This window comes from Hyperolius riggenbachi, chromosome 6 (assembly GCF_040937935.1).
Source record: "Hyperolius riggenbachi isolate aHypRig1 chromosome 6, aHypRig1.pri, whole genome shotgun sequence".
NCBI lineage: Eukaryota > Metazoa > Chordata > Amphibia > Anura > Hyperoliidae > Hyperolius > Hyperolius riggenbachi.
This window is the reverse complement of record NC_090651.1, coordinates 38,884,236-38,909,431: the sequence shown is the minus strand read 5'-3', so window position 1 is coordinate 38,909,431 and position 25,196 is coordinate 38,884,236. Positions and strand designations below refer to the sequence as shown.

Sequence of the window (25,196 nt, the reverse complement as noted above, 5' to 3'; positions counted from 1 at the left end):
ATTGGAGGAGCGGAGTGAGCGGTTAGGTGTGTACCTCTGGGTGAGAACGAAAATGTAGGTTGGACAGGTTTTGTGGACAGATTTGTAGGCCAGACACAGTAACTTGAATCTTATTCTGGACTGGATAGGAAGCCAGTGGAGGGATTCACAGAGGGGAGCTGCTGTGGTGGAGCGATGGGAGGAATGGATAATTCTGGCTGCCACATTCATGACGGACTGCAGAGGGGCAATTCATGGGATAGGGAGACCAGACAGAAGGGCATTGCAGTAGTCAAGGCAGGAAATTATAAGGGCATGGATGAGGAGTTTGGTGGTGACAGAGGTCAGGAAAGGGCGAATCTTGCAGATGTTACAAAGGTGGAAGTTGTAGGACTTTGTGAGGTCTTGAATGTGGGGGGTGAAGGAGAATGCAGAGTCCATAGTGACACCCAGACAGCGGGCTTGAGAGATAGGGTGAATGGTAGTGTGGTTAACAGTGACATTCACATCTGGCAGGGTCAGGGATGGCCGGGATGGCAAGATCATAAATTCCGTTTTGTCCATGGTAGTGGTCAGGGGTGTGGAGGTAGATCTGGGTGTCATCTGCATACAGATGATAGTTAAAACCCATAGAGGAAATAACCTTGCCAATGGAGGATGTGTATAGGGAGAACAGTAGGGGACCAAGGACCGAGCCTTGGGGGACTCCGACTGAGAGGTGGTTGGAGGTGGATGAGGACTCATTGAAGGAGGTTGTGAAGCTGCGGTTGGAGAGGTAGGATGAGAGGCAGGCCAGGGCGAGGTCATGAATGTCCATGATCTGGAGGGACTAGAGAAGTAGGGGGTGGTCCACTGTGTCAAAAGCTGCTGAAAGGTCAAGGAGGAGGAGAATGGAGTAATTGCTTTCAGCTTTAGCTAGGGTGAGGTCATTGACCACTTTGGTGAGAGCTGTTTCGGTTGAGTGGGCAGTCCGAAATCCAGATTGCAGCGGGTCTAGCAGAGAGTTGGCATTGAGGTACTGGGTCAAGTGTTTGTGAACCAGACGCTCAAGGAGTTTTGAGGCAAAGGGGAGGAGGGAGATAGGGCGGTAGTTGGAGGGTAATGAGGGGTCAAGGGAGGGTTTCTTGAGTAGGGGTAGTACAGTGGCCTGCTTGAAGTCTGAGGGGAAGGTGTCTGTGGATAAGCTGAGGTTAAACAGGGCAGTGAGGACTGGACTGGGGCCAAATCTGGAACGTGTGAATGGAGTAAGTCAGAAGGGACGGGGTCAAGGGGGGAGGTAGTGGTATGGGAAGTCTGCAGTAGGTGGTTGACTTCCTCAATGGTAGTAGGAGTGAAGGAGGAGAGAGGAGGATAGGATGGAGAAGGAGCTGGATGGAAGGGGGTGGGAGGTGAGGATTGAAGGGTGGATATTTCCTGATGAATGGAGACGATTTTGTTAGTGAAGTGGGTGGCTAAATCCGTGGCAGAGAGGGAGGAAATGCATGTTGGGATGTGGGTTTAAGCAAGGAGTTGAAAGTGGCAAAGGGACTCCGGGGGTTGTATGCTTGAGCTCCTAACAGCTTGGTGAAGTATTTCTGCTTTGCATCAGCAAGGAAATGTGTCAGGTTAGCCTAGTAATGTAGGAAATCCTGATTAAGTCGAGTTTTCCTCCATTTCCGTTCAGTGGCTTGTGTTTCCCTCTGGAGGTTGCGAGTATGGGTGGTGCACCAAGGCTGGGGGTTAGGGGGTGGTTGCGGTGAAATATTGGGGGAGCAGCTTCCTCTAGGGCCGAAGAGAGGGTTTAACGATACTGAGCTGCAGCAAGATTAGGACAGGTTTGGGTGGGGAGAGAGGAGGAGAGGGCATGGAGGGGGTTGGTTAGGGCACTAGGGTTCAGCTGACATAAATCTCGCTGCCATTGACCAGGTGGGTGGGAGGGTGGTTGGGAGGTGCCTTCTGTGAGGAGGTTGAAGGTGAGAAGGTGATGGTCTGAGGGTGGGAAGGGTGTGATGTCAAGGTCTGTAATGGTGGTGGATTTAGTGAATATAAGGTCGAGAGTGTGACCTGCAGTGTGGGTTTGGGTGTTGGTATGTTGTACTAGGCCAAGGGAGTTGATCATATTGAATAACCGGGTCACGATGGAGTTGTTGGGTTCATCGATGGGAATGTTGAAGTCTCCAAGGATGATGGTGGGGAGGTCAGATGAGAGGATGTGTGGGAGCCAGGAGGCAAGGTTGTCGAGAAAGTGAGGAATTGAGCTCAACTGAGGGCGGTATAAGACCGCGACAATGGCTGGGAGGGAATTGTAGAGGCGGACAGTGTGGGACTCGAATGATGTAAATTGTAGGGAGGGAAGTGGGGTGAAGACACGGAAGGTGCAGGATGTGGGGACCCACCCCTTCCCCGGTCCTGTTGTCCTAGGTGTGACTGAGGTGAAGCCCCCCATAGGAGAGGGTAGCCTTTGCGGCAGAGTCAGAGGGGGTAAGCCATGTCTCAGTGAGTGCAAGGATGGTGAGGGTTTTGGAGAGAAAGAGGTCATGGACCACTGTAAGTTTATTGCGGACGGATCTGGCATTCCAGAGACCGCAGGATAGGGGAAGCATGTGTTTGTGGGTGGGATGGATAGGAATAAGGTTGGGGCGAGGATGGATGTTGAGGTTATTTGTGGACAGAGGGCTGCGTGGTGTGTGAAGCAAGTGAGCAGGGGATGCTTGTCTGGCTGTGGCCCAGGGTTAGGAGATATATCACCAGCTGCAAGTAGGAGTAGAAGGGAGAGAGTGAGCAACTGGGATTTGGATTTAAATGTTTGTGAGTTTTTTGAGCTGCTGGTAAGAGATATAGCTTTTTTTATACCATTACATCATTCTGTCTCATTTGCAGTTTTAAAACCACACTCTGTCTTTTAAGGTATAAAACAAAGCAGAAATAATGACCCTTTGAACCTTCCTGCAGTAAAACCTTATCTTAAGCTGTCTCTCACTGTTTCTTGGCTGTTTAAGTGTTTCAGAAATCAGGACTGTATTGTATTGGCCCCAAGTTGGGTGGAATAGCTCAGAGAGGCTCTTTTGCATAGATAACAGCGGAGTTAATTGCTATTCCCCCTCCAGGCTGCTGTGGACTGTGGGCTAAGACATAAATAGGCTGCCAGCTTTTGTTGGCTGCCAAATTACTCAGTTTTTATAGTAATTTGGACTCCGTCTTTTGACGGCGCCTAAATTACTGTCTGAGTGCCATTATAGCCGTATTTCTCATGTCAGCATATGGCGGCGCGTGGTGTTCCCAAAGTTTGAATTGGCCCAGCCTGTAACAGGTGTACTTTTTATTATTATTATTATTATTATTATTATTATTATTTATATAGCACTGACATTTTCCACAGCACAGTACAGAGTAAAAAGTCTTGTCAACACCTGTCCCTCAGAGAAGCTCACAGTCTAATCCCTACCATAGTCATATTTTCATCATAGTCTCTAGAGCCAATTTTAGGGAGAAGACAATTACATTATCTGTATGATTTTGGGATGTGGGAGGAAACTGGAGTGCCCGGAGGAAACCCACGCAGACACTTGGAGAACATACAAACTCCATGCAGATAGTACCCCAGCTGGGATTCAAACAAAGGAACCAGCATTGCAAGGTGAGAGTGCTATACACTACGCCCCCGTGCTGCCCACTACCCCACTATGCTGCCCACTACACCATCATGCTGCCCACTACATCCGGTGCTGCCCACTACACCACCATGCTGCCCATTACACCACCGTGCTGCCCACTACACCACTGTGCTGCCCACTACACCACCGTGCTGCCCATTACACCACCATGCTGCCCGCTACCCTGCTGTGCCACCCATACTTTAAAGTTTCATGTAAAAATTATGTATTGTATGCTTTAAAGTGGATCCGAGATGAACTTTTACTCATTGCATAATTTTGTTCCTTTCCTATTGTTCATAGGGCATTCCTCAAGCCACATACTTTTTTGTCTTTGTTTTAGTACTCTAATTCCCTATAAACTAAACAAGCCACGCCCACAGTTTTTCAGGGAGCCAAGGCACTTTCAGACAGTAGCAAGGGCTCATGGGAGCTCAGTCTGGGCAGGAGGAGGGGGAGGTATTACTAGCCAGAGATTTCAGAGGCAGCGGGGAGGAGGAGGGGGGATTAGGTTTATTTCACAGTCTGAGTGCTGATGGTGCAGATAAGCCTGCCTCTGTGTAATGTTTACAAACAACATGGCTGCTGTCATTGTATCACAGGAAGAAATAATCATTTTCTACTGAAGCTGTTTGTAGCTAGATTTGCTGTGTAAACTATCTAAACTTTAGATAAGATATATAGACAAGTTACTTGTTATACTTCGTTTTTCATCTCGGATCCGCTTTAACTGTGTTTTCCACTTTCAAAGAGCAGACTCTCCAATTGTTTCTGTTGTCTGTACAGCAGGGGTGCCCTGCTCAGAACCCCCACTGATCAGTTATTGTAATATCTCTGCCGAACTGCTTCTCTGCCGCGATGCTCAGCTTGTTTCCAGCATCGCAGTCCTCCTTCGGAAAACCCATTGTTTTCCCAACACCACAGATAAATACTGTATTGGAAACAACACTCAGCTTCGCAGCCTTATTCGCCAATTTCTTCAAAGTAGAACTCCGGGAGTACGGACTGAACACTGCTCTACCTAGCATAAACATTCATTTTAGGAGCTACCGTGGTAACAAAATCCATTCCAGCAACTCCCCTGAGCTGGGATGGTTCCATCCACTATAGCCAGCCTTGCTTGGGAGAGTAGCAAGTGGCTAAAATGGATTTTTCTCCCCCCAGTCGCGATTGCATTCTCCCACAGTAGGAGGCCTGGTGAGCTTCTTCCAGCTCCTCTCTGCATGTGAATCAGCGTTTATCCTCAGCTTAGCTATATCTTTCTGATAGCCTCGTAAAAGTCTGTGCAACACATTAGATAGAGAAATCCAACAGAATTTCCGATTTAAAGTGGACCTGAACTCTTGCACAGGACATAAATAAATGGGATACAGATGGGGACATCAAACTTGGAGAAGGACTTAGGAGTTCTCAGCGACGACAAGTTAAACAATTGTACTCAATGCCAAGCCGCTGCAGCTAAAGCAAATAACATTTTGGGATGCATTAAAAGGGAAATAAAAACTCGAGATGCTAGCATAATATTGCCCCTGTTTAACTCTCTAGTAAGGCTACATCTGGAATTCCGGTTTCAGTTCTGGGCACCACATTACAGGAAAGATATTGCAGTTTTAGAGCAGGTGCAGAGACGAGCAACAAAATTGATACGTGGGATGGAAGGTCTCACTTACCAAGAAAGGTTAGATAAACTGGGTTTATTTAGTCTAGAGAAAAGATCCTTAGAGGGGATCTAATTAACATGTATAAATACATCAGAGGGCAATATAATAGCTTGGCGGATGAGCTTTTTGTCCCTAGGCCTTCTCAAAGGACTAGAGGACATGATCTGCGCATGGAGGAAAAATGTTTTAGCCATTTATTTAGGAAAGGGTTCTTTACAGTAAGAGTGATTAAGATGTGGAATACATTGTCACAGGAAGTATTTATGGCAAATTATATACCTGCATTTAAAGGGGGCTTTAATGCTTTCCTTGCGTTAAAAGACATCCATGGCTACAATTACTAGGTAATGCCCTGTGATGTTGATCCAGGGATTTTATCTGATTGCCATCTGGAGTCGGGAAGGAATTTTTTTCCCTTTTGGGGCTAATTGGACCATGCCTTGTAGGGGGTTTTTTGCCTTCCTCTGGATCAACAGGGATATGTGAGGGAGCAGGCTGGTGTTGTACTTTGTTCTCTGGTTGAACTCGATGGACGTATGTCTTTTTTCAACCCAAATAACTTTGTAACTATATAGGGAAAACATATAGAAATGCACCCTGTACATATTTAGAGAGTTTAGACTGTCTAATTCCCCCTCATCTGTGACTAATCACAAATTGTAATTTAAATCACTAAGCTGTGTCAGCTGACTGCCACAGATGAGCAGCTAATTAGTAAACACAGGATGTTAAAGAGGAACTGTAACCAAGTATGAAACTTCATCCCAATCAGTAGCTGATACCCCCTTTCCCATTAGAAATCTTTACCTTTTTCTCAGGCAGATCATCAGGGGGCTCTGTGTGGCTGATATTGTGATGAAACCCCTCCCACAGTGTGATGTCAGCGCCTAGGTCCTGACATCACACCGTGGGTGCCTTGTTGCATTGTGGGAAATAACAGCTGTTTCCAAGTTCCAAAAAAAAAAAAAGCAAGCAGCATCTCCTTCAACAGACATCACCTGCCAGCAGTAAAAATGTACCCATGTGATACATTTCAGAGTGTAAATCAGAGAGAGGCAAGATTTTACAATGGGCAATAATTATTGTAAAAATTAAGCACTTTTTTTCATTACATTATTTTTATTGCAGTTCCTCTTTAACAATGCATCTGCTTCCATGAAAGCAGGAAGTAGACACACTGCAGATTGATTGCAGGATTTGTATTTGTATACTGTAACAAAGAAAGCCTTATTTCTTCTATCCTATAAGTTCCTATTACTGTTCTAATGTGGTCTGTCTTACTGCAGCATTTTCTAGTTGCACTGTCTCTGTAATAAATCTTATCTTCCTTCCTATGTCGGCTCTGTCGGGCTCAGGCTGGAAAGTGTGGAATGTGCAGCACTGCTTGTCATTGGCAGAAGCTATACACACCCTCTCCAAGCTCTGCATGAGTCACACAGTAAGCTGTTCTCAGCCTATCATACTCTGGTTAGAAGCCATGTCTTGTTTGTAAATACTGCCTAAAACTGTTAATTACAAGCCAGGATTGCAGCAGGGAGTGGCAGAAACAGCACAGAGGGGTCCAGGAGAATATAATGAAGAGAATGGTATGCTTTTTATTGTAAGAATTTTAGAGTACTGATTCTCTTTAAACCCCTAAAATAGGAGTTCTGATGATTTTTCTTTGAATGACTTCTCTTTCGCCATTGCCACCTAAAGAAATAAAAAGTACCGGTAATTCTCCAACCTAGAATTTAACAAAGAGGAATGTAGAACGCTCTCAGAATCGGCTTCTTAACACTTAACTAATTTGGGCGGCATCCAATATGGATTTTTGACAGCTGAAAAGCAGAGATCTCTTTGTGCCCCTGCAGTATAATTTGCTAATGGTTTGCAAAATGACTAATTCACCTTTATTACTCCCAGCGAGTCAGGCAAGGTGTTAATTTATTATAAGAGTTGAAGTGATTTGATGTGTCTCAGCCGAGGCTGGTTCAGACAATTGCCACCTTTGACAATTTGCTGTTCCTTCCTAGTCCTCCATAATATCTAATTACGTTTCTTTCCTTGATTTTATTTTTTTTTTCAAACCATTCTCCTGTTCTCTCCTGGCTCCCCTCTTTATTTCATATTGTACTCTGCACACAAGGGAAGTCCTGTCTCAGCAGGACCAAAAAAAAATCAGGACTTATCAGGATCATTTCACTGGAGGTATTTTATTAAAGGACAACTGTAGTGAGAAGAATATGTATATAATATATATATATACACAGGGGCGTAACTAGACATCACTGGGCCCGCCCGCGAAACTTTGGATGGGGCCACCCCCACCTCCCTCGCTTTCTGCACAGGAAAACTGAGGACCAATGTGTTTTCCCCATGCAGATATAAACACTATGCTACCCCTAGATCTACTTACCCGGGGCTTCCTCCAGCCCCTTGCAGCTGACAAGTCCCTCGTCGCAGCTCTGCTCCCAGTATATACAGTACATACAGCTGTATTATTGTACTACATGAGAGCACATGCTATATGGAGGAACAACAATGACATGCTGAACATAAGATATAGTATGTACAGTAATCAGTCACCATAAGGTCACTAGCCTGTGTGTGATAAGAATCTAGGAATCTCTTCGAGTGATTGCTAAGGGACAGTCTACAACTTTTTTTCAAAATGTGACTCCTCTGTTTGTAACGTTGTACATGCAGTCATCAGAACTTTGCAGCAGTGAGAGACAGATGTTTTTTACGAACCATAGGGAGCAGGGACAGTGTACGAATTCCAAAGTGTGTATGAGTCCTTATCTGTGTTGTGGACACATGCAGTCAATATAACAATGATGCGAGAGCAGAATACGTTTTTTCTCTCTCCGTGCCCTTAGTTGTCAGTCTCTCAAACTTTTCCTCCCACGGGCCCCCTGTAGCTTCTGGGCCCCCCTGTGGAGGCATCCCTTGTGCACATTCGTGTGATTGTGCACCTGTACCCATGTCGCGAGATTGCAAAAAATGACCACTTGTTGCTCAAAAAATTCCTGGTCGTCAGGGAAATCGTCTAAACAATCGCGAGGTGGGTACAGGCCTTTAGAGGCAGAGGATCAGCAGGGTAGCCAGGTAACTGGTATTGCTTAAAGTGAACCTCCAGACTAAAAATCTACTCAGCAGACCTGAAAAGGCTTGGTGTTTAACAGTTATACAGCATCATAACTTTTGTTTTTATTATAGAAGTCTCATTTTTAGCTGCATTTTTAAGCTCCACCCCATCAAAAAAAACCTGCCTGGGCTTTTCCCCCCTGATGCTGTGCAAAGCATGATGGAATTTCCTATGTTGCTATTCACGTTGCCTAGCAACTGGGAGGGTTGATCAGGACACAGCACAGTTGGAACTGTGTCTCATGCTCCCTGTCACCTCCTTTCAACCAAAAGAAATAACAAACATTTGCCTGTTCTTTTAAAACAGGGTGGGTAAGAGATTATATTACCTGATTTTAGATCAATCACAGGATTCCATTTTTTCCGATTTCCATTTTGTTGTAATTTTTTGCATTCTCTGATGCACAAAAAAAAATGACATATAAAATACTCCTCGGAAATTGGAAATAGAAAAATAGAAAATTGGAAAAATGTAAATTGGCATTACTAGAAATTGGAATTTCGAGAAATTAAAAATGAGAATTTCCTACCATCCCTTCCAGAACTTGCCCTCATCTGTTTCTCAGCCTTACAACAGTAAAGAGAGGGATTTGGAAGCTGCCATATTTATTTCCTTTTAAAGAGGAACTTCAGCCTAAACAAACATACTGTCATTAAGTTACATTAGTTATGTTAATTAAAATAGATAGGTAATATAATGTCTTACCCACCCTTTTTAACCACTTGCCGACCGCGCACTCATACCGCGCGTCGGCAAAGTGGCAGCTGCAGGACCAGCGACGCAGTACTGCGTCGCCAGCTGCAGGCTGATTAATCAGGAAGCAGCCGCTCGCGCGAGCGGCTGCTTCCTGTCAAATCACGGCGGGGGGCTCCGTGAATAGCCTGCGGGCCGCCGCAGGCTAAATGTAAACACAAGCGGAAATAATCCGCTTTGTTTACATTTGTACGGCGCTGCTGCGCAGCAGCGCCGTAAGGCAGATCGGCGATCCCCGGCCAATCAGCGGCCGGGGATCGCCGTCATGTGATAGGGGACGTCCTGTCACTGGCTGCACAGGACGGATAGCGTCCTGTGCAGCCTCGATCACCGGGGGGGCAGCAGGTAGGAGAGGGAGGGGGGAATTTCGCCGCGGAGGGGGGCTTTGAGGTGCCCCCCCGCCAGCCACACGCAGGCAGAAAATATCAGACCCCCCCTGCACATCATCCCCATAGTGGGGAAAAAAGGGGGGCGATCTGATCTCTCTGCCTGCACCCTGATCTGTGCTGGGGGCTGTAGAGCCCACCCAGCACAGATCACTAAAAACAGCGCTGGTCCTTAAGGGGGGGGTAAAGGGTGGGTCATCAAGTGGTTAAAAGAACAGGCAAAGGTTTGTGATTTCATAAGGGCAGCCATCTTTTTGGTTGAAAGGAGGTGACGGAGCATGAGACACAGTTCCAACTGTCCTGTGTCCTGATAACCCCTCCCAGTTGCTAGGCAATGTGAACAACAACATAGGAAATCCCATCATGCTTTGCACAGCATCAGGAGAATAAAAGCCTGGGCAGTTTTCTTTGATGGGGTTAAGCTTAGCTAAAAATGCACCTAAAAATGAGACTTTTATAAGGAAAACAACGTTCTGAATGCTGTGAAACTGTTAAAGAAACACCAAGCCTTTTCAGTTCTGCTGAGTAGATTTTTAGTCTGGAGGTTCACTTTAATACTGTGTTTGTAAGTAGTATTTGTTTCACACATTATTTCATTGCCTGGAAATGTTACACTATCTGGTGCTCCTGGTGTTTTCTGTTTCTTTTTTCCTCTCCCGTCACCCAAATTTGCCAACTTCAAACCCATAAGACTACAAACCCATCCTTACAGGAAAACGCGATTAGTGATGAGCTCAAGTATCACACAGTATTCATTTTGCAGCAAAAATACGCAATTGCTATTTGAAATCCCAATGTGAAATTTTGTAATAAGAATGTGTAATTTCACATTGACTCGTAATTTCATGAAACATTGATGTCTGTCAAAATGCCCAATGCAGATGCAGATCCTGCCCACATGGTACAGAGAACTGCAGTGCTGATCCTGCCCTGTCCACATGGTACACAGAACTGCAAAGGAATGTAAACAAAAAGATAATGTTATCACCTCGTTTGAGCTTTCCACTGAAGAATAAAGTGCTGTGTTTAACTGTTTGAATGCTGCTTTGCTACAATTTTTTTTTGTGTTAGTAGATTTTATGTTGTAAATAATCTTTTAGAGTAAGGAGGAAATGCTGACTTTCAGACCACTTTAGGTCCTCCCCAGCCCATACACCAATTTGAATGCGAACAGTTTCTTAGTGGAATAGGGCCCTTGCACAATGCAGCTCAGGAGAAAAATAAATGTTATCAAAATGTATAGACTATTTTTTTTTTTTAGATGTGCCTGATGTCACCTGATGTGCATTGGCTCACTGGCAAGCAGTATACATTTGTTTTTCATCAATATGGTGAATTTCTTGTTGTGAATGATCAAAAATAATATCAGAAAAGCATCTCATTTTTGCAGCTGGTGTAGACAAATCTTTCTGAAAAAGTCTCCGGAAGTGTGTTTGTTCATTCACCAAGGACCTTTTCTACACCCCTTCCCATTAATCATTTATCCCTGTGCTTTGTTCAAACAGAGGTGGTGAAAATTCTCCAAGAGTGACATGGGCAGTACATTTGAGTGGAGGTAAGGATTGTAAACCCTGACTAGTTTCTCTTTCTGTCCCTGGGATTACTAGTTCTCATAGTAATGGTGGGTACACACGAGCTACAAATGTAGCTGGTCGCTAGAACACGGGAGCGTGTGCGCGACAGATCGGCGACAGCTCGTTGCCAGGTCCCTCCGCATACACACGGTGGAAGAGGGATGAGTGATGCGACGGAAGCTGTCGCCGACGTTGCTCCCCCCCCGCCGGAAGCTCCGTGTATTGCCCTGGAAGTTGGAACTGGGCATTAACCCTTTCCAAACCATGTTTTTGTTCACCCTCCTTATCCCCCAGCACTTACTTTTTTTCTGCTGTTCGAGCGGGACATGGGTGATTTCGCTGTTCTGCTGCGGGGGTGCTGGTAGGGTCTCTACCTCCTTGCACTAGTCCATCAATCGCGGGGGCAGCACCAGTTCACTTGCTATAGCCCTGACCCACATGGCATGAGCACCAACATTTTGATCGAAAGAGGATGACATTGCGTCAGATTTTATCCGGTAATGGCGCTCCTAGTGGCAGCCGTATTTATCCTTTTTGGACTGTGTCTGACATTGGAAATGAAGACATGGCAAAAGCTAAGCGGAGCGATGCCACCGCTAATCAGTGCTGCTTGTGCATTTTCGCCAAAGTAATTTTCGCATCGAAAATGCTGTTTTCAATTTTTGAAGACAATATTTGCAAAAATACTTCATATTTATGGCCAAAGGAAACAACTTTTTCTTTTCGACATGAAAATTCACAAAACATGCATACAATCAGTGGTGCTCAGCAAGATTTCGGATATCCGAACTACCCAGATAATCCGAACTTTTTCCACTATCCGAACTTTAAATAGCAATTTGGATATTTTTTAAAATCCGAATAGACTATCCGAGTAAACTCAGATTTCCCATATGAAATCCGAAATTCAGGCGGATATCCGAGCAGAAGTCAAAATCACCTTCAATGGCAAAAATCCCTTTCAAAGTCATCCAGGCCTAGGGAGAGGGGGAGAGAGAGAGGGGGAGAGGAGAAGAGAGAGAGGGGGAAAGGGGGAGAGAGAGAGGGGGAAAGGGGGAGAGAGAGTGAGAGAGAGAGAGAGAGCGAGAGAGAGAGAGAGAGAGACATCCAAAAGGCATTTTGGCCCTTTGGAAGCATTTTAACACCATTTTCAGGTCACTTCCGGTTTTCTATCCAGATATGGGAATCTGGCTGGATACTGGGGTCGGATATCTGATTCGGATCCGTATTGGAAAATTTTAAACTCAGATATCTGACCCGGATCGGATATCTGGGCATCCGGATCCGAATTAGATCCAGATAGTGAAAAGTGGTATCCGAGCAGCACTATGCAAAAATGCATGCAATTTATTTATTTATTTGTTGTATTTATAAAGCGCCAACATATTACGCAGCGCTGGACAATAAATAGGGATACATACAATATTTAGGGGTGACATACAGCAAAATGACAATACCTGAATACAAGAAAGATCAGATCATGCAGCACAGTATGAGTACCAGGTAATGCTTAGTCAGTCACTGGATGGAGCATGGAGATTAGGCAAGCTAGGTTCACTCAAATGCATAGCATGGGTGCACAGTAATGGAGGTGCATGATCAGGTAGGACACAAAAGGAGGAGGACCCTGCCCAAACGCTTACAATCTAAAGGGAGAGGTAGACACGAGAGGTAGGAGACCAGAGTTCAGCTGTGGGTTTAGAGCACTTGTGAGGGGTAGTAAGCCAGAGTGAAAAGGTGAGTTTTGAGGGCTTTCTTGAAGATGTTGAAGGAGGGGGCTGCCCTAATGGGTGGAGGTAGGGAGTTCCATAGTGTTGGAGCAGCTCTTGAGAAGTCCTGGAGGCGTATATGGGACTGGGTGATGCGGGGGGCGGTTAGGCGAAGTTCATTGGAAGAGCGGAGTGAGCGGCTAGGTGTGTACCGCTCTGAGTAAGATCGGAAATGTAGGTTGGACAGGTTTTGTGGACAGATTTGTGGGTCAGACACAGTATCTTGAATCTGATTCTGGACTGGATAGGAAGCCAGTGGAGGGATTCAAGGAGGGGATCCGCCATGGTGGAGCGATGGGAGCAGTGGATAATTCTGGCTGCTGCATTCATGATGGACTGCAGTGGGGCTGTTCGGGTCATAGGGAGACCAGACAGCAGGGCATTGCAGTAGTCAAGGCGGGAAATTATGAGGGCATGGATGAGGAGTTTGGTGGTGGCAGAGGTCATCAGTAATTTTTACCGCAAAAGGCACAAAATAGTTTATTTTAACAAAAAATTCACAAAAAATGCAGAAAAATAAATGAATGTTTCTTGATGGCATTTTCGCCAAGTCAAATTTTACATAATGTTCACGAAAATTAATGCAAAAAACAAAGCAAAACATTTCTTAGTGAATACAACTGTGAGCAAAAATATGAGCATTGTGGCACCCCATCCCTCTTTTCAGCTACACAGACTGCGAGTCCACATTCAGTCCCAGTCTGTCCGTATCCCTCAATGCGCGTACCAAAATAACTGCAAATAGTTGTAAAAAAACATTTCAAAAAAAGGAGGTATTTTAGAGGTGTTGTGACATTTCATATTAGAGGCTACTAATGCATTCCTAGTTTATGTCTAATGCACTTCCCAGGAGGAGGCGGCGGCGTTACCCACTGTGATTGTAAGGAGAAGGGAAAAAAGCAAATTTCTTCAGTTAATCTCTCCTCTCCAGAGCTGAGATTTGGAAGTCCTGGAGAAATACAGGAACTCGTGTAGAAAATAAATGTTGCGAGAGGAGTCATGATTTCAGAAGATGTTCAGAAGTCGTTTTTGTGTACCCGTCGCGGCTGATGGATGTCTGATAGCCACATAGACAGATAACTAGACAGATAAGGTGATAGAGGCCCATTTATAGGAAGGTGAACAGGTAACTTGCCAGAAAAATGCTGCTACAAAAATTCATAAAATAATACGTTCATAAAAGCAATAATCATCTGAAAAAAAGAGCGTCCACCACTTTTAGCGGAGCTGTTACTAGCTGCTCTTTAGGGGCAGTCTGGTACCAGAAAAAGGAAATTTGGGTGCCAGACACAGGCATAACTACAGATGAGCAGCCCCTGGGATCGCATGGGAGGGCAGAGCTGTAAGGGGGCCCAACTACCACCTCGTTCCCTGTTATAAAGGGTTTTTTTAGGGATAAACTTGTTATAGGTGTGAAGATTTTGCTGGCCACACTTGTCATATGACCCTTGCAAGGTGGGCTCCAAGGCTGTGAGGGTCTCCAGGGGTGGGCAAACTTGAAGTGAAAATAAACTTATGAGTGTAACAATAGTGTCAGCAGGATAACAGATTTCTGATTATGTGGTGATCTGCAGTATCACCAATAATACAGATACTATATCTGATTATATGGTGATCTGCAGAATCACCAACAATACAGATATAGTAAGCAAATGACGTGTAAGACGTGACGAAAGTCACTAGCTTTATTGCACAAAGTGTAGTGATTGGTGCAAACAGTAAGTTTCTGATAGATTCGCAGCGGTAACCTCACCAGTGGCGATGGAGGTTACAGATAGAACCACAGCGGCAATCTCACCAGTGGTGATGGCCCACTGGTGAGAAAGAATAGTCAGATAGATCAGGTAGGCAACAGACGGGCAGATAAGGTACAGAATCGACAAGCAGAATCAGAGAGAAGTTCAAGCAAAAGTCGGCAACAAGATCAGATAGGCAGAGGTACAGAATCACAAGGCAGAAAGAATAGTCAGAACAGGCAAAGAGTCATACACAGATAAATACAATTGGTATGTTTTTCACTACTGATTACAGCTATCAAAGGTCTGAGCGCTAACACGAAGTATTCACAACAACAGACAATGAGCAAATGACATCTCCCAGCTTAAATACAGAAAGAAAATTCAAGCCGCCCGCCCAGAGGGCTGAACCAATCAGCAGCGTGTGAATGGCAGGTTGGTGTCCACTGACCGCAAGATCAGCTGACCCGTCTCCTCAGATTATACAGGTCCTGCCGCCCCGCCCGCGAGCGTGCTGACTGAGTTAATCTGATGTGCAGAGGAGAGACCTGTCCTGCCAGGGGCTGTGCAAGATGTCTGAGAGGATGCGACCGCCGCCGGAGTGACGTCAGACGCGGAAGCGGCGGCCGCAGCACTCTCCGCTGGTGAGGTAATACTGCTATACCTGACTATGAGATAATGAATTGTATGTGTAGTTTAGCTAAAAAATAGAACATTAGTAGCAAAGAATTTAGTCTCATATTGTTTTCCAGTACAGGAAGAGTTAAATAATAAAACTTCAGTTGTTAGCAATGCAAAAGAGCCTCTCTGAGCTCGAACCACTGGGTTGAATATAGTTCTGATTATTTTTGAAGCACTTAAACCACCTTACGACTGCCTAACGCCGATCGGTGGCCGCAAGGTAGCTCCCCCAGGACCGCGTAACACGTAACAATTGACGTCAAGTCCTGGGGGCGGAGTTTTAGGGGATCCCGCGTGTTGATGCCTTCCGTAAACTGCCTGCTAGCCTACGATCGCGGCTAGTAGGCTGTTAGAAAAAAAAAAAAAACAGCAGCACTGTAAGGGGACAACTTTTGGTGGCAAGGAAAGGGGGGGGGGGGGGGTGAATTCATTTGTGTGCTGTAGACGAATGTGTAGAGCACTGAATTGTAAAAATTAGCCTATGGTCCTTAAGTGGTTAAGGAGGAGTTTAATTAGGAGGAGGAAATGGCTAGTTGGCTCCACCAAGGCCGGATTTTTACTTTTTGTGCCAAGTATGTCGTGGCTCCCCTTTCATGTGCAGCAGCGCCCCTCCCATTCCATGTGCAGCCCCCTTTTTATTGTGTATCATCCATGTACTGTAGCCCTTTTTTTCATGAACAGTTTCCTTGGGCATCAGTTTCCCTTTGTCATGTGTTGCTCCCCATTTTCAAACTTCTCTTTAATATGTAGCAACTCCTCTTTCATGTTTGGGTGCTCCCTTAGGCAGCAGCTACCCAAGGCCTGGGCTTTTGTGGCCTTTCCAGAAATCCACCCCATGACATCATCATCATCATCATCATCATCAACACAACTAAGGGTGAGGGCCAGGATTTGTCTGGAAAGGAAGAAGGGCAGAACAGGCCCATGCAACAGTCCTGGAGACCTTAATCACTAAAATTTTCTATAATTTAAGTTTCATGGAATTATTATTTTCTTTTACAATTGTGTTTCTATAAAATGCAGTTATATAAAAAAAGTACAATAGGCCTTTATTTGAAATGCCGTTCAGCAATGCATTAAAAAAAATGATATATACGGAGAAGGAAACATAGGCACATCAAGGTGTTAAAAATGCTGAGAACATAATTTTGGCAGCCATTACACATTGTTTCCGCTATCCTATGACAGATGTCACTGACAGTTTGCGGAAGAAATGCCATCACACAAAGTTCTAAGCATGGCTAAATGATAGTTGAGGACGCTTAAAGACGTAATCCCACCACTAACCAAACTGGCCTCAGGGTGGAAGAATCTTAAGAGTTTGCCTCTCGGGTCCTCGGGTCGTTTGCAGAGAAGCTGAAGAACCTTTTGGGAATTGTGTTTTGCTAAGTGTAGTGATCTAGGGCACACAGGAGAAAACAAGACAAGACATTTGTTCCCTATAATTCATTTTACGAATCTTAACTGAACACGTTCAAATAGTTGAGTCTCCAAAGAGCCGTAGATGGAAATTCTGCTGTCCCAGCGAATGTGAGGCTGTTTGGTTCTCAGAATGATTTGTGGAATTGGGAAAATAAAGCAATTTTTTTTTCAGCCAAACCGTGCATAAATATTTTATGATGGGTTCAAACAAAAATCTGCAAATTTGTCCACAAATGTTTTATGACTGTTTTCAACAAGCAGGATTTTTAATGTTCCGTTTTAGAGACATAACGTATTGCTCATAGTGCGTGTTTAGTGTTTGGGGTTTTTTTAACTCAAGAAGAAGAGAGAGAGAGAAAAACGGATGGAAAGATTTCTTAAATTTGACATTTTAAGGATACATCTGCATCTTTAGACATCTATTTAAATTACATCTTCAAAGCAAACTAGAAGTGGGAAGAGGGTGAAGTAAGATACTTACCTCAGTGGTGGGAAAGTTCTGGAGGGCCCAGAGGCTTCCCAGATCCTCATAGAACCCACTATTCCCATCCAGGGTCCACTTCACGGGTGCGTGCGCGGCAGTGACAGACCTAGAGTCCGATTTTAAATGGGCTTAGGTCACTAGTTTACTATAAGAGGGATTGTTCCTCCAAAAAAGAAGACAGTTGGGAGCTATGTTAAAGCCCAACTCCAAAACAGAATAGTTACTTTAGTTTTTGGATATATTAACTTGACAGAAAATAGTTACATTTGATCCAATAGATGCCGAGAAAGCCAGCGGCATAGCTAGAAGTTATGGGGCCCTATACCAAAATTTTGTCTTCCCCCTCCCCCTTTAAAACAAATATAAGGTACCTTTGTGCCGGAGATAGCCCCCCACCTTCAGTATAGGGAGCTAGAGAAAACACTCAGTATTAGGTCGCCCTCAGTATAGGCGGACAGAGTATGAATATCTAAAGATACCCCAAGTATAGGTATCCAGATTAGCCCCCTAAAATATAGTTAGCCAGACTAGTCCTCCAAAAATACAGGTAGCCAGATTAGCCCACCCCCCACCTCATATGCAGAGTTACCAAGTAGAGCGCTGGAAGGAAGTTACATATCTCTCTGGGCTTCACCAATAATCTACTTTCCCCATGCATCTGAATTTCCATGATTACTGCACCCTCTCTCATCATGCAACCCATTCGAAGAGAGAGTGTACTGTAGTCATGGATACAAGGATGCCATCAGTGAAGCTCGGAGAAATATGTGACTTCCCTCCAACGAACACTCTACTCGCTTACTCTGCAATTTAGGAGGGTGAAACCAGGCTTTTCAGCTCCTGGGGACAAAGACAGTTTTTGCACCCCCTTCTGGACAAATTGGGCATGGCCATGCATCAGAATGTGTGTGTGGTCATAGGTGGAGCCAAATGTATAAATGCTGTTAAGATAGCCAGATGTGCATTCCTTCCCCACGTTTAGATTGCCAGATATGCCCCCTATAGTTAGCCAGATGTACTTCCCTTGTTCTGCTGCTGTTAACGCTTCTGCACTCCTCTGCAGAGGTAGAGAGAGAAGCTGGGGCACTTCTGGCAGCCAGTGAGTTGCCTCTCACTCTCTTGGGGGTGCGGTGGCCATGCTCTGCGCCCCCTTACAGTGCTGCGCCCGGGGACATGTGTCCCACCTTGCCCACCCATAGCTATACCTCTGGGTGAAACCACCGGGCCCCCATTGGCTACAGGCTCTATAGCAGCCGCTATGGCTGCTATGGTAAACTCTACGCCACTGGAGATAACTATAATATTCTCTCTCTTTCTCTTTGTGTGTGTAAATATATATTACTTTCTTTTTAGAGAAGGTTTAGAACTTTGTTCAGTTTTATATTGCTGTTTTTTATTTTCTGTTCCCAAGACCAATTCTGGAGGCGCGCAAGAAGATCCCACAGACAGGAAGTGAGAAAAAATAGACAGCAAGAACAACCTGACAAAACGTATTACTCATCACCTCTCTCCAAAACTAAGAAAACACTTTTGGCTGGAACTGGTCTTTAATTTCACAGCATCAATCAGGCTGCAGAGAGGCTGGAGGGGGGCGAGTGAGCGGAGGAAAGTATGCCCACATGCGGTCTTTAATAAACCAGAGCCATACACCAAGTATAATAACTCCTAGTAATCAATCAGAATTTTTCCATTGATCTGATCTCTAAAGGCTTCCATTCACCAGTGCGCTATGTACATCAATATTCCCCCCCCCCCCCTTTTTTTTTGTTGCGCTTCCTTATCGAGCAGGATCTAATAATTTAAATTGGTTTAATATAACCATTGTTTTCGCTTTCCTTACTGCCTGCTGTTTCCCTAACCTCAAGTTTCCTTTCTATAACAGACTCAATTTCTGCCCGACGTGCAAGCAAATTTGTAACCTCGCAAATAGAATACCGTTATTATGTCGCCAAAACGAATTAACATATGCAGAGATCCAGGTGAAATCTATTTCCAACCGAATAGACGTCCTTTGCGCCGGGATCCAGTGGGAGTTAAGTGTTAATAAGCAAATGCTCCAGAAGTCGAAAAACTTAATAACTCGACTCGGTAGCTACTGTAATATTACACCGAGTTCTTTCTGCGAGGGAAAGTCTATCCATAAATAAGACAAGGGGCTCCCAGCTACAGAGAGCTGCTCACTCTGTGCATCGCAGTCCATTTTCAAAAACCAAAGGAAATCACAGCGGCCAATCAGTTTCCAGCTGACATATTGCTAGAGAGAGACTTGGAAAACCTAGGCTGGGCTTTTATCTATGCTTGAGATTTTTTTTTTTTTTTCGAAGATTCTTTGCTGTTCTGTAGCTCTACAGCTGTCCTCTCTAGTGCTGAATCCTTTTGACCCAAAAGGGCATGGCATTGTGGAAAAGTGCGTAGAGGAACTGTGTTGTATTGACCCCCGGAGTAACTACACAGACTGTTCACACGGCCAGAAGGGCAACTCTGAGATGGTCTAGGGGTGTCAAAAAACAATGTGTAGTTTTTGTCTTTTTTTTTTTTCATTCTACTTTTAGGCTTCCTTTAGCATTGACCTATATTCTCCTGATTGGCAATACAGATGACTTGTTGAGTCGCTATAAGGGTCATTGATTCAGATTTCATATAAGAAAGAAAATGTACTACAGCTAAAGCACTTTTTGGTTCACAACGCAGAGTCCATAGAGCACTGAAAATAAAAATGATGTATGTGTTTTTATAATTATTATGCAATACATATCATCTACTGCTGGGTCCTACAGATGGTTGATCTGGTGGTCATCAGGAACTGCACAGATGATTCACTCAACTCCACCATTCCACTGCACTTATTTTGCTGTATAATCCAACTGAATGGCAGTATTTGTGTCAGTAATTAACTTCATTTTGTGCCAGCAAATGATAAGTCATGCATTGGGTGGAGGCTGTTTATATGATAAGTATGCTGTAAACCCCTGCACTGGTGGTAGGCATGGTCTGCCCCAAGGCGAGGAGTGTGAAGCCCAGGATACAAGTGCAATAGTGGTCATCGGGAGACAAATAATCCCCAATGGTTAGCGATGAGTAAATGACGTGCAGAGTTCCCCTTCCTGTAGGCAGTCTAAAGCATCTTGAGATGCAGAGATCACCTTCCTCTAAAAAGCTTGCCGAGTCTTTAGGTGTAGAGTACCCCATCATGTAGGAAGTCCATAGAGTTTGACGTCCACAGAGTCTTGAGGTGCAGAGTTCCCCTTCCTCTAAGAAGCCTGCATAGTCTTGAATTGCAGAGTTCCCCTTCCTTCAAGTAGGAAGTCCATATAGTTTGAAGTCCACAGAGTTTTGAGGTGCAGAGTTACCCTTCCTGTAGGAAGTCCGCAGAGTCTTGAGGTGCAGAGTTCCCCTTCCTGTGGGAAGTCCGCAGAGTCTTGAGGTGAAGAGTTCCCCCTACTGTAGGCAGTCCAATGAATCTTGAGATGCAGAGATCACCTTCCTCTAGGAAGTCTGCCGAGTCTTTAGGTGTAGAGTCCCCCATCATGTAGGAAGTCCATAGAGTTTGAAGTCCACAGAGTCTTAAGGTGCAGAGTTCCCCTTCCTCTAGGAAGTCTGCATAGTCTTGAATTGCAGAGTTCCCCTTCCTTCAAGTAGGAAGTCCATATAGTTTGAAGTCCACAGAGTTTTGAGTTTTGAGTTACCCTTCCTGTAGGAAGTCCATGAAGTCTTGAGGTGTAGAGTTCCCCTTGCTGTAGAATGTCTCCGGAGACATGCAGACATAATCTTCCTATGTTGTGATTTTAGGGGATGCTTGTGCTTCCCTACTATACAAATGTTTGAACTCCTCCCTTCACTAGACTGCATACACCAGTCTGCTTTGTGTGTGCTTCAGTGTCATGTCTTTAAGATGTGCCAGTTTCTGTCTCAGCATGTTGCTAGAATTAAAGAAAACAAAGATGCAATGTTTGTTAAAGATCCTCTTGGGTTCCTCCGACACGCCAGCTACGTATGAGATCATTATATTGCTCCATGTATTCTGTTTCTCTGTTTATTGGTCTGGTGTTTTCTTTTGACATCCTCGTTGTTTTTCAACTAAGACCCCCGTCTGCTTTTCTGATCTATTTTTATTCCCTCTTCTTCCCCTCTGTGCTGGTAATTGTTCTGTTATTTCTCATCATACAGGTAGGCCTAAATGGATCTCTGGGCACTTGCTAAAAAAGAACACGGTTGTTTTTTTATTTTTTGAAAATAAGAACAAAATATCAAAAAGAACAATCAACCCTGTTTACAGTGAAGAGGAAGCATTTTTTTAGGTCAGCGGTTCCATAGGGCATACTGGGGGGGTCTTCAGTCTTCACCCATTAGGGGCCCCCAAATCATGGGTTGCAGAGATCACAGCTCTGCAGTATTAAAATACGAGAGGCCCCCACATTCCGTTTACTTACAACTGTCCCTGAGGTTTTGAGGCAACTTCTGTCCAGGCCAGGTCTTGATTCCGACTTTGCGGTGAGGTGGAGCGGATGTCCCAGCTTTATAATTGTGGCACCACTAAAATATCCCAGCAACCTTTGCCTGTTCAACCACAATAGGCATGTCATCTTGATATATCACTGATAGAACATTGATGAGCAAAAATGACAATCTTCTTATCGCAATCGTTTTCACAAAAATAATGTAAAATTTGACTTTTAAGAGAACGTGCAATTGAAGATCATTTTGCCATATGTTTGTGAGTTTTTTTTGCATCTAAAGCGGAATATAACCCAGCATTTCAACTTTGCACTAAAACATTATTTACAGCATATGATATGCAACCAGCATTTTTTTTTTACTAGACCAGCATTGGAAGGGTTACACACAGAGCTTTAAAGTTCCGTGCAGAGAGATGCTGCCGCAGCCGAAGTTGAATGATGATACATTTAAGTAAACACAAGATAACAAGTGGTGAATTTGACACACTCTCTGACTGTGCAGGAGCTCCCGGACACAGAGAGAGAGAGTGAATCACGTTCCTCACTTGTTACATTGTGTTTACTTAAATGTATCTATCTAAACTTCGGCTGCGGCAGCATTTCTCTCCATGGAACTTTAAAGCTCTGTGTGTAACCCTTCCAATACTGGTCTAGTAAAAAAAAAAAAAAAGCTGGTTGCATATAACATGCTGTAAATAATGTTTTAGAGCAAAGTTAAAATGCAGGGTTATATTCCGCTTTCATTTTCACATTTAAAAACACCAGTTTTCCACAGATTTTCACATCGGAAAGAAAAGTTAGTTTCCTTTTGACTTAAAAAATTCACAAGCAACGCTGCTAGGCAACAACCTGATTGGTCAGCCCAGTTATCCTCTGCTTCTTGGTGGAACCATCTGTCCTGTCCAGAAGAATATGAGGAAGAGGATCAGGTAGATTGGGCAGATTGGGTAGATTGGGCAGCATGGTGGCATAGTGGTTAGCGCTCTCGCCTTGCAAGCGCTAGGTTCCTGGTTTGAATTCCAGCCAGGTCAACATCTGCAAGGAGTTTGTATGTTCTCCCTGTGTCTGCGTGGGTTTCCTCCGGGCACTCTGGTTTCCTCCCACATGCCAAAAACATACAGATAAGTTAATTGGCTCCCCCCCAAAAAAAAATTGGCCCTAAACCATACATGCACTACATGATACATACATATGACTTTGGTAGGGACTAGATTGTGAGCCCCTCTGATGGACAGTTAGTGACAAGACAATATACTCTGTACAGCGCTGCGTAATATGTCGGCGCTATATAAATACTTAAATAAATAAGGTAGATGAACATGAAGGATGGGCAATGACCCTGCTGAGGGTTGTAAACTTTTTCCACCTATAAACAGACAATGTTTAATCAATCTAGGCCTGGTGTGTAGCATCATTTATGGTCACCAATAATCTCCAGCCTAGAAGACCTTAGAATTTTTTTTCTTCCTCCATTGTGAATTTTATTTATACTTTTTTATGTTTCTTTGTAAACCTGTCTTCAGTTCCACTTTATGTCATTTCCACTCGGTTCATTCCTGAACCTTGACAGCATCCATACATTGAAAGAGCCTACGGCACAAACTGATAACATCAATTTCACTAATCACAGGGATTATTACCATCAGCAACAGAATTACAGGGACAGGCCAGCTCAGAGTGGCAACATGTAATGCGCGTCTGTCCCTTCCAATGGAAAATCCTTTATCATTGAGAATAAATTCAAGGGTTTCCGCTTGGTTCTGCATAATACTGTTAAGAATATGTACTGGTATCTTCTGCAGCACTTTACAGAGCGCATAGTCATGTCACTGAGGCCTGGGACCTACTAGAGCGCTTTTATCTGAGCTTTGAGGTTGCTGATCCCAAAAGGTGCTACGCTGAATAAAGGCAATGGCCAAATCACAATACTGGGTGCTGTGGCGTTTTTGGAGTGGTTGTGGTGCAATACAAGATATAGAAGCACTGAAAAATCAATTCTGAATTGCTTTTCAAAAGCAATTTTGCAGCAACTTTGTGGCGTTTCTTGGTCTCCCGATGTCAGGCTTTTGTTTCACAGCCCCGCCCCCTGGCAGAAGAGGTTATCTACCCGTCTCTAATTGGAAGTAGAGAAGTGGCTATGACCTCCTGTGCTAGGGGGCGGGGCAATGCACAGGAAGCCAGCAGAAATTAACCCTGGGAAGCCTGGTAAGTACTTTAAACTTTATTTCCATGGGTTCACACACACACTAGACCAACGCCCGGGGATCACTGCACAAAGCGCTTGTGTGATCGCAAGTGCAGGAGTGATCTCCAGTGGGCCCCAGGCATGGGTAAATGTTCAAAGTGTACCAGAGCTCTAGCTATAAGAAGAGCCGATACTTACCCGTTGCTTCCTCCTGCAGCACAAACACGCCTGAGTCTCTTGTCGTCTTCCCGCGGTCTGACGTTCTGCCGCAATCAGCCCCAGTAATTGGCTCAGTCGGGCTCAGTCTGGGTCTGCTGCGCTACTGCACATGCGCAGTAGACCTGGACTGACGCGACTGAGCCAATTACTGGGGCTGATCGCGGCAGAACGGTAGACCGCGGGAAGACGGCAAGGGACTCACACGTGTTTATGATGCAGGAGAAAGCACCGGGTAAGTATTGGTTCTTCTTATAGGTAGAGCTCTGGTTTACTTTAAATAAATGTTGAAATAAAAAATAAAGCTATGGAATATCTAAAAAAAGGTCATTTTTAGGAGTAGGAGGATAAATACAATTGTCTATCTCATCTGTTCATTTTCATCTCAGGTTCAATTTAATCCCTGTCTGTTTGGGATACAGGAGGAAACCCAGACAAACACAGGAAATACATACAAACTCCAAGCAGATAGTGTCCTGGCCCAGATTTACGCCGGGGACGCAGTAGAGCAAGGTAAGCATGCAATCTACTGTACCACCATGAATATTTCAGGGACTGACCTTATTTCAGCTTACTTTGTCTTTAGTGTTCATGCAAAATAATTATTCAACAGTCTTTCTAATTGAAAATAAAAGGTCGGAGGAGTATACCAAGTTAGCTGTGAGTCAGTGGAGTCGTTCAGGTGGGAGTTTCTACCAAACAGACTCCTGGCAACAGTTCTACATATAGAGTACAAAAAGTACTGTTGCCAAGACCGCAAAGAAGCAAAGTCTGCGCTTTCTGTCATTGTTTAAAATCCTTTGCTAGCTGCAGATTGAAATAGAAAGATAGTTTGTAACAACAGTACATTGCAAAAAGCCTTGTGAGACACTCATCTATGTGTATGGGGTAGCACGGTGGTGTAGTGGTTAGCACTCTCGCCTTGCAGCGCTGGGTCCCTGGTTCAAATCCTAGCCGAAGCACTATCTGCACAGAGTTTGTATGTCCTTCCTGTGTCTGCATGGGTTTCCTCCAGGTTCCTTGATTTCCTCACACATCCCTGGAGGGTTTCCTCTGGGCAATCCGTTTTCCTCCCACATCCCAAAAACATACAGATAAGTTAATTGGCTTCCCACAAATTGGCCCTAGTCT

At 44.5% G+C, this 25,196-nt stretch overlaps 1 long non-coding RNA gene across 2 annotated transcripts; it reads left to right on the top strand.

Annotated features, from left to right (window-relative positions):
- The first annotated feature begins 10,007 nt into the window (after positions 1–10,007).
- Positions 10,008–24,572, top strand: LOC137522405 (uncharacterized). 2 transcript variants are annotated; one of them, XR_011022283.1, is made up of 3 exons: positions 10,008–10,106; positions 11,047–11,096; positions 24,455–24,572. It is a non-coding gene; the product is annotated as an uncharacterized lncRNA (long non-coding RNA). The 2 variants fall into 2 exon arrangements; XR_011022284.1 differs by lacking the exon at positions 24,455–24,572 and adding an exon at positions 18,619–18,855.
- The last annotated feature ends 624 nt before the right edge of the window (positions 24,573–25,196 follow it).